The sequence below is a fragment of the Lepisma saccharinum genome, chromosome 12 (assembly GCF_977018435.1).
Source record: "Lepisma saccharinum chromosome 12, izLepSacc3.1, whole genome shotgun sequence".
NCBI lineage: Eukaryota > Metazoa > Arthropoda > Insecta > Zygentoma > Lepismatidae > Lepisma > Lepisma saccharinum.
Genome location: NC_139240.1, coordinates 28831103 through 28841120, shown reverse-complemented (window position 1 = coordinate 28841120; position 10018 = coordinate 28831103). Strand labels below are relative to the sequence as shown.

Sequence of the window (10018 nt, the reverse complement as noted above, 5' to 3'; positions counted from 1 at the left end):
AACGCGCTTCCCTGAATTTCTTCAGCGCGACATTCAGAGCACTGGGCAGAAATCACATCCCGTCAACACCCTCTCGGGCAGTCGGGATGTTTTGTTTTAATTAAACAGTCGTATTCCCCTGGTCCGTGCCGGTTCTGAGTCGACCGTTCGTCGGCGGCCGACTCGAGGGGAGGCTCGTTCCCCCCGGCACCCCCGAGGGGGGCAAGGGGTTCGGTGCGTCCCCCTCATGAGCCCAGGGACTCTCGCGGAAGTCCGACGCGCGGTCCACGCTCGGGACGAGCAGGAGCCCGCCCCTCGCGAAGACCCACGCCGGACCGAACCCGCGGTGGCCCCCCGGGCCCCGACCGGCCCCCAGAGCCAATCCTTGTTCCGAAGGTACGGATCCAGATTGCCGACTTCCCTTACCCACACTAGTCTATCGTCAAGAGGCTCTTTACCTCGGAGGCCAGATGCGGATTCGGGTTCGGCCAGGCCTCGGGACTCTGCTGCGCTGTTCCCACCAACATTTTCAAGGTCCGACGGGCACCCGGGGAAACCGCACCCAAGTACGGTTCTCTTAGCTTTCCCCAGTGTCCCCTTCTCCTGGGAAGATTCCGGGGAGCGTAGGGGAACTCTCTGACAGAACAGACAACTCTGCCCCCGGGACCCGACGGATTCTCCTGGTGCCACCAGTTACTTGGACTTACGGACTTCGAGGGAACCCGCGACTCACTCCCGGTCCCGAGACGCGGCGGAGGGCTGGATACCCCACTTCCCTTTCGACCGCGGCCGAGACGGCGGCGCGTCGCGCTAACCACTACACCCGGAGTGTGGTGGCAACGCGAAACTGACCCGACGAATCGGTGGGAGTTCTCCGCGGTCTAAGGACCGGCTCACCCGCCTGCAACTGCTGTTGAGGCGGAACCCTTCTCCACGTCTGACCTCAGCGAGGTCTCATCAGATTATTTGCTACTACCACCAAGATCTGCAACGACGGCGGCTCCAGGCAGGCTCGCGCCCAGACCCTTCCACGCTCACCGCCGCGCCCTCCTACTCACCGCCGCGTCATTCTTACATAGTTGCCTATGCATGGAGCATTGCGGAGGCGGCCGGGTATAGGCACGACGCTCGATTCCCATCCATTTTCAGGGCCGGTTGCTTCGGCAGGTGAGTCGTTACACACTCCTTAGCGGATGCCGACTTCCATGGCCACCGCCCTGCTGTCTTGAGCAACAGACGCCTTTCATGGTTTGAGCAGCGTCGATTCAGGCGCCTTAACCCGGCGTTTGGTTCATCCCACAGCGCCAGTCCTGCTTACCAGGAGCGGCCCACTGAGCACTCGGGTCCTGAAAAGAAGGCCCCGCTTCGCCCTAGGGGCAAGCGGGACCTCCATCCCGTTCAGAGTTTGAGAGTGGGTCGAGGCCGTTTCGGCCCCGAGGCCCCCAGTCATTCGCTTTACCGGGATGGACCCCCCTTGCCAGCGCCAGCTGTCCTGAGGGACACTTCGGAGGGAACCAGCTACTAGACTGTTCGATTGGCCTTTCGCCACTATGCTTAGCTCAGACGGTCGATTTGCATGTCAGAGGCGGTTCGGACTTCCACCAGGGTTTCCCCTGGATTCGTCCTGGCCGAGCAGAGTTCACCATCTTTCGGGTCCCAGCGAGTGGGCTCTTAGGTACGATCCCCGCACCCGGAGGTGGGGGATCGCCCCAGGACTGCGCGAGGGCCCTTCGTTGAGTGACTCCGGGTCACCTCGTTCGTCCCAGTTGCTTTGACTGCGCCTTCGGGTTTAGTGATTCCCTTAAACTCGCCCACACGCTAATCTCCTTGGTCCGTGTTTCAAGACGGGTCGGATGGGCCACTCGTTGAACACCGCACGGGCCCGGGGCTCACAGTACGCCCCCCGCGAATCCCCGGACGAGCATCCTCCCGCGCAAAATAACATTACAAGCACGACACAACGGAGGGTCCAGCCCTTGGAGCAGGTGACCATGCGTTAGACGGCTGTGTCCTATACGCATGCGGGTAAGAATAACTTCTTCTCGCCGAGAGGGACGGGATGAGGAACGCCAAGCACCTATCGTGGGCTTAATAGCATGAAGCTTGTTCCCCGTTTCCGTATCCCACTCGGCCTGCCAAGTGTCAAGAAGGCGACAACGGAACACGTTCTGCAGGTCGCTAGCAGGCAAAAGGTGGACGAGAACATCGCCATCTGCATCAGCAGACTTGGCGGCAGCATCAGCTGCTTCGTTCCCCTGGATGCCCACGTGGCTAGGGACCCAACAGAAGTGTACATCTGCACTGGCTGATAAGGACACAAGCCGTCTGAATATGCGTTGCTCTACCGGATGCCGGGAATACGGCGAATCCAGGGTCTGCAACACGCTGGTCGAATCACTGCACACAAGGACTTTCTTCAGACCATAGACGTCTGCAAAGTCCAGTGCCTTTAGAATGGCGTATAACTCTGCCGTAAAGATGGAACACGCAGGATGAAGCGAGTAACTGGAACTTTGAGAGTCTAGGACGAAGGCGCAACCAACTGATTCCACTGTCTTGGACCCATCCGTGTAAAACACATTAAAATTGGGGTGGTTCGCACGAAGTTCTAAAAACCGTTGCTGGTATACAACCATTGGTGTTTCTGCTTTTGGAAGAGCAGTTAGAGAAAAATGCCATGTTAATTTCTTATCGAAAATGAGGCCCAGGAAGCGGACCTCATTCACGAAGCACAGGGGAGATTTCCCCATGTACAGGTCAGGATCGAAATGACATGTACGTTGACGACAAAAGTGAACACACACGGATTTCTCGGATGAGAAGGTGAAACCTGTTTGGGAGGACCACTCAACCAAACGGTTTATCGTCAGTTGGAGTTGACGAGAAGCTGACGCGAGATTCCGTGAGCGACAAAAGATCGTGAGGTCGTCTACATACAGAAGACCATGTACAGGGGCAACAATGCTCGCCATAACACTGTTCACTGCTATGGCAAACAGAGTCACACTTAATACGCTGCCCTGCGGGACACCGTTCTCTTGTTCTTGAAGATCCGAAAAGGAGTTCCCAACACGTACGCGGAAAAAACGATCAGATAAAAAGTTTTTAATAAAGTACGCCATATGGCCACGGACGCCCCAAGAATGGAGCTGCTTTAGGATGCCAAAACGCCACGTTGTGTCATATGCTTTTTGGAGGTCAAAGAAAACTGCAACTAAATGTTCCTTGTTGAGGAATGCATCCTGAATGTGTGTTTCCAGGTGAACCAGATGGTCCAGTGTGGAACAGTTGGAGCGAAAACCACATTGAAAATTACTTATCAAGCAGTTTTCCTCCAAAAACCAGGTGAGACGCTTGTTGATCATGCGTTCCATCAACTTGCACACACAGCTAGTTAAGGCAATAGGCCTGTAACTCGAGGCTGCGGTGCGTTGTTTACCTGGTTTCAGGATGGGAACAATCATAGCTTCTTTCCAGGAAGTGGGGAAAGAGTCCTCCAACCAAAGCCTGTTGAATACCGCCAAAAGGAAATTTCTTGCTCCAATGGGCAGATGACGAAGCATCTCATAGTGGATCTTGTCCACTCCAGGAGCTGTATTCTTAGAATCTCGAAGTGCCTGATCGAACTCCCGTTCAGTGAATGGAGAGTTGTATGGCTCGGTGTTATGACTTCGAAAAACGAGAGGGCGTCGTTCCTGACGTTCCTTCTCACGGCGGAAACGTGGTTCATAATTTACAGAGCTAGACGCACCAGAAAACTGCGTGGTCAAGATATTAGATATGTCTCCGGAATCTGTGTACGACGTCCCATCGTGCTCCAGAGCGCTCAGAGGAGTAGATGCACCCCCTGGATGCGACGTACTTTGGTCCAAACGGCTTTCGACGAAGCCTGCTTCGTCAGAGAAGACACGTATTGGACCCAGCACGCCTTCTTACTGGCTCGAATGAGCTGACGGGCACGGGCACGTTTAATGCGGAACTGCTCGAGGTTTGCGGCAGTGTGGTTCCTATTAAATCGATCGAGAGCATGATTGCGGTCCTTGATGGCTGCACCGATCTCCGCAGTCCACCAGGGGACTGGGCGTCGCCTCGCAGGTCCACTGGGATGTGGAATGGAGGTGCGTGCAGCATCATGCACTCCTGACACAAAGACATCTAAGGCATCGATTGGTGGCAAAGTCGACGCAAGATCGACTTCAAGGTCCACTGCACGCTCGAAGGCTTCCCAGTCGGCCCGACTGAGATTCCAGTGAGGGTGTTGTTCACGTGATTGCTGAAGATGTTCGAAGGTAAGAATGAGAGGGAAGTGATCACTCCCACAGAGATCAGGATGAACGCTCCAGGATGTGGTAGGAGCAAGGCTGGGACTGCAAAAGGACAAGTCCAACGCAGAGTATGTGCCAGAGGAAGGACTGAAATATGTGGGAGTTCCATCATTCAGCAACGTTAAAGCTGATGCCTCACGGAATTGATCTAAAATTTGACCCCGGTGCTCTGTACGAACGGAGCCCCACAAACGATGGTAGGAATTAAAATCGCCCAAAAGAACTACAGGAGACGGAAGTTGTTCGAATATACAATGGAGGTCCTCAAGAGAGAATCGCTCCTCCCTTGTGATGTAGACACAGCACAAAGATATTGGCTGTGGTAGATGGACCCGCACGGCGACAGCTTGGAGGTGGGTGGTGAGAAAGATTGGTGTTGAGTGGATGGTATCTCGAACACCGATTGCAACACCACCGTGTGCACGACGACCCTCAGGAAGCTTGTCGGTGCGGTAAAGCGTGTATCCGTTTAGAATCACTGATTCATTTGGACGAAAATGTGTCTCTTGGAGACATATAATGGCAGGGTCAAATTCAGATATTAAGATTTGCAGTTCCTCGAGATGAGTACGGAAACCGTTAAGGTTCCATTGGAGACAAAAAGCCATAGCTGGAGGTATTATAGTTACCTTTTGAGGCGTACTTTGTTTCTAGGCCCTGTCACCTTGATAAATTCTTCATCCGCGGCTTCGTCCTGTATCATGTCCTCGGGTAAGGACACAGGGCGAAGGGGATGAAGAAGGGGGAGTGAGGGCGGGTGCTTTTAGCGCCCGCCTGGCAGCTTTCAGCTGCGCTTTAAGTCTCAGGGTGGTCGATGCCGCCCTGACTGGAGAGTTACTGGACTTCAGAAAATATTCTTTTGTGTGTACCTGCTTGAACTTCTTTTCAGTGGAGCGAGGAGTGGTTGCTGGTTTCCTCGAAGCAGGGCGAGCTACTACGGGAAGCGATGTCGTTTGGGTTGACACGTCGCTGGTTTGTACACCTACACTGCGACGGGTAAGAGCAGCTGCAGCAACTGTAGCGAATGGCACAGGTAAAGTGGTGCGTATACTTTCGCGGAGACGTTGTTTGGCTTCACCCGCAGAGATTTTCTCTGTGACGACCAACTCTCGGATTTTCTTCTCTTGTAGGAAAGAGGGGCAGTCACGATGCCAGACTGGGTGCTCGCCTTGGCAGTTAATGCATTTGGGACCTGAAGAACAAGGTTCGGTCCCATGATCAGGCAGACTACACTTACCACAAAGGGCGGTAGTGGCTTTGCAGGAAGGCTGAGTGTGCCCAAAGTGCTGGCATTTGAAACACCGCATCGGGTTAGGAATGTACGGACGGTCTTTGAGTCTCAAATATCCGGCCCGTACCCTGTCTGGGAGAGTGGTCGTTTGAAACGTCACTATGAGTGAAGCAGTTGGTACTAGTTCTCCGGACTTACGAGTCTTTATTCGCTGCACTGCGGTCACATGTTGGTCTGAGAGTGCTTCAAGAATCTCTTCCTCCTCAGCATTTAGCAGATCCCAGTGGCGAATCACACCTCTACTACTGTTAAGTTGACGGTGAGGTTCAACATTAACAGGGAAGTCGCCCAAAGATCTTAGCTTTAAAAGGTTGTTAGTCTGGCGATCTGTGCTTGTCTGGATCAGTAGACTCCCGTTTCGCAGCTTCTTTATTTCTGGTACATCTGAACCAGCGGCGTAGTCTAGCTGTTTCTTGATCAGAAATGGTGACAAGTCCTTTAATGTAGCAGCTCCAAGTTTCTTGGTTGTTGCAGATTCATCGTTACTGTAGGTCTTCTGCACTATACTAATCACAAGATAACGTGGCACGTTACTTGTCTTTTCCACTAATTGAAGCGGGCTCGAAGGCCGCGCTCGTTTTGGGGGTTTCCCCCCGTTTGAGTTGTTTTTTGTACCCATATACAAGAGAATGTTATATAGGAGGGTCCATAAATTGTCGCCTCGACATGCCCTCTATGCCGAGGAAGGCCTACCCCCAAAAATGGAGGCTACTCGAGGACCAAACCGAAATCCCCGAGGCCACGTTCGCGACTGCACCTACCCCTGCAGTCAACACTGTCCCATCGGCACGTGCAACTCACACCTTGGGATAGGGTTTTTTTATCGAGGTTGTCTCCTCTAGCAGGACCCTTAGTTATAGGGAGGTCAAAGATATGGAGATGAATGACGTGATGGAATGGTGAAAACGTGATATGGATGTGAAGAATGAGTGAAATGATGAGATGAAAATGACCTCCCTACCTTAGTTTCTTAGAGGGAGGTCAGAGATATGGAGATGAATGACGTGATGGAATGGTGAAAACGTGAGATATGGATGTGAAGAATGGGTGAAATGATTAAATGAAATTGACCTCCCTACTAAGCCCCCTCGCCCCGTCAAGGCAGTCCTACATGGAGGGGGAGGTATCCAAGTAGGATGCGTACGATCTAAGGAACTATAACTGATGTAATGAGCCATTCGCGGTTTCACTTTGGTAATGTCTGTACTGAGACAAGCATGGCTTAGGCTTTGAGACGAGCATATGACTACTGGCGGGATCAACCAAGGTACGGTGCATACGGTGCGTATGCAGCACTCGCGCGAGGCAGAGTGCCATGTTTTAAGCGAGGAAAGCGGCTCGCCACTAACTTAGGCAACGCAGCACTGCCGCTTGAAGAACGACAGGTCACACCGCTTTCCAGAAAACACATACTACTACTCCCACTACTTCGGTTAGAGGTCTACGTAGTTCCACTTTCATTCAAGCTGGAAACTTCGAGACGTTCGTTTGCGCGCTGGAACGGCGAACAGACTTCTTTGATTGGAACCGTGCCCGCGTTTTGGTTCTGTTCCTTGCCTGGGAGGCTGGGAGCTCCCAGCGAACAGCCGTGCCTGTACGGCAACAGGCAGCCACTCAAGACGGCGCTCCGGAGAACGCACGCTTCGACGGACACCCGTACCAAGTGCTCGGGAACCATCGGGTTTAGGTTGTCTCGCCACGGAGGCTGGCACATCCGCTGCTTTTCCTCGGTGCAGGCTTCGACCTAGAGTCGTTCGGTCTAGCCGGAGTTCCCGAAGTAGGGAGAGCGGACGGGTCAACTTCAGAAACGATGCAACGCAAACCGGAGAAGGCATCGCCGTCACCGAGAGAGAAAAGACAGAGCTAGCTTGCTTTCCCTTGGTAAAGGTTTCATCCTAGAGTCGTTCGGATGAACCGGAGTTCCCAAGGTAGTCAAGCCAACACCGGTCGGGTACCTTATGTCACTTCCCGCTAACCGAAATGTCACGAAGTAACTCAATATCCCACCCTCTCCTACCTAGAGTCGTTCGGAAGAGAGGAGGTGGGCGAGTTACCTTCAAAACGTCGGCGTTCTTTGCTTTCCCCGGTGCAGGCTTCAATCTACATTCGTTCGGATGAGCCGGAGTTCCCGAGGTTGGCAAGGATCCTGTTTGCGCAGGATCGCCGGCGATTGACGTCTCGTCACTTCTCGGCAGCGAGGGCTGACAAGCTGAATTGCTCGGTGCAGGCTTCATCCTACATTCGTTCGGATGAGCCGGAGTTCCCGAGGTGGGCAAGTGCTCCCGCAGGACCGGTTCTCTTAACTCGCTCGGCTTCCGACGGTTGACGTTTTAGCTTGCTTTCCCTCAGAGTGCTCAGCCTAAAGTCGTTCGGAAGAACAGAGGTAGGCAAGTTATCCGCTTGAGAGGCACCTTACTTTGACGTGCTATGCTCAACCTCGGTGCAGGCTTCAACCTACAGTCGTTCGGATGAGCCGGAGTTCCCGAGGTGAGCAAAGCTTCCCCACTAGGGTGGGTAAGTCACTTCAAGGTGTCTGATGCTCAACCTACATGCGTTCGCAAGAGCACAAACGGTTACGTCACGTGTCGGAGGCGAACCACCGTGTACGAAGGCTGACAAGTTAGTAGCAACAAACTTGGTTTAGGTTCAACTTACAGTCGTTAGGAAGAACCAGTCTTCCAAGGCAGACTACCATCCCGCTTGCGCGGCTCTGTCACTTACTCGTACACGGTGCAGAAACAAAGATGGGCGCCGTGAATTTTCCGAAAACTATGAATACAGCAATGCTTTTCGGAAAAGAATTCGAACCCCAACTTCCCACGTGAGTGGGGTTGCCTTTGAACGCATAGCTAACGTTTGCTTCGGGTCTCATCCGAAAGGATGATCCCTACTCCATCCACGAAATTGCAACCGGCGGTTGACCGACAGTGAAGGCATTGATACCGATTGGTATACCTACCTCCCCGGTTGCTTGCGTGGCGGGTGAACAGTTGGGTTCGAATTAGACTAGAGTCTAATCTAGATCTCGATGGATGAACCGAGGTCCATGCACCTCTGAGGTGGTTGCTCCACCTCAACGTGACTCGCAAGTGGGACAAACTTGCTCTATCGCCCTGTGCTCGCCACGTGATGCACGGGGCACGCTCCATAGCATGCTAAGCATGCGCAAGAGCCACCATTCCCACCAAATATCAAAATGAATTGATTCCATCTTTTTAACGCTGCAACTTTGCACCTCTTTCGTTACTTTTACCAACAGATCCAAGCTCAACTAAAGTCAAAGAGAAGCAGCTTGGGAAAAATTTCTCTTTGCGACTAAAGTCTTCAGCTGATTGGTTGACGGTCTATGTACAGATATACGGTAAGAGACTGGGAAACTTACAACTCCTTAACTTTGCCCAGACAGACAAATCTATCTGAAACTCGAAGCGTGGTTCAAGCCAAGCTTCATCGCCCTCGGAGGTGGTAGTTCCAGCTCTTCGTGACTCGCAACCTATGCAAAGGTGCTGTATCGCCCTATTCTCGCCACATAATGCACAGGGCACGCTCAAGAGCATGTTAAGCATGCACAAGAGCCACCATTCCCACCAAATATCAAAATGAATTGATTCCATCTTTTTTAACGCTGCAACTTTGCACCTCTTTCGTTACATTTACCAACAGATCCAAGCTCAACTAAAGTCAAAGAGTAGGAGCTTGGGAAAAATTTCTCTTTGCGACTAGAGTCTTCAGCTCATTGGTTGACGGTCTATGTACCGCTATACGGTAAGAGACTGGGAAACTTCCAATTCTTCAACTTTGCCCAGACAGACAAATCTATCTGAAACTGGAAGCGTGGTTCAAGCCAAGCTTCATCGCCCTCGGAGGTGGTAGTTTCAGCTCTTCGTGACTCGCAACCTGTGCAAAGGTGCTGTATCGCCCTGTGCTCGCCACATAATGCACAGGGCACGCTCAAGAGCATGTTAAGCATGCGCAAGAGCCACCATTCCCATCAAATATCAAAATGAATTGATTCCATCTTTTTTAACGCTGCAACTTTGCACCTCTTTCGTTATATTTACCAACAGATCGAAGCTCAACTAAAGTCAAAGAGTAGCAGCTTGGGAAGAATTTCTCTTTGTGACTAGAGTCTTCAGCTCATTAGTTGAAGGTCTATGTACCGATATACGGTAAGAGACTGGGAAACTTACAACTCCTTAACTTTGCCCAGACAGACAAATCTATCTGAAACTTGAAGCGTGGTTCAAGCCAAGCTTCATCGCCCTCGGAGGTGGTAGTTCCAGCTCTTCGTGACTCGCAACCTGTGCAAAGGTGCTGTATCGCCCTGTGCTCGCCACATAATGCACAGGGCACGCTCAAGAGCATGTTAAGCATGCGCAAGAGTCCCACCAAATATCAAAATGAATTGATTCCATCTTTTTTA

At 52.3% G+C, this 10018-nt stretch overlaps 1 pseudogene; it reads right to left on the bottom strand.

The window, feature by feature from the left end:
* Window positions 1–420: 420 nt before the first annotated feature.
* LOC145996623 (large subunit ribosomal RNA) lies at window positions 421–1811 on the bottom strand (annotated as a pseudogene).
* Window positions 1812–10018: the final 8207 nt, after the last annotated feature.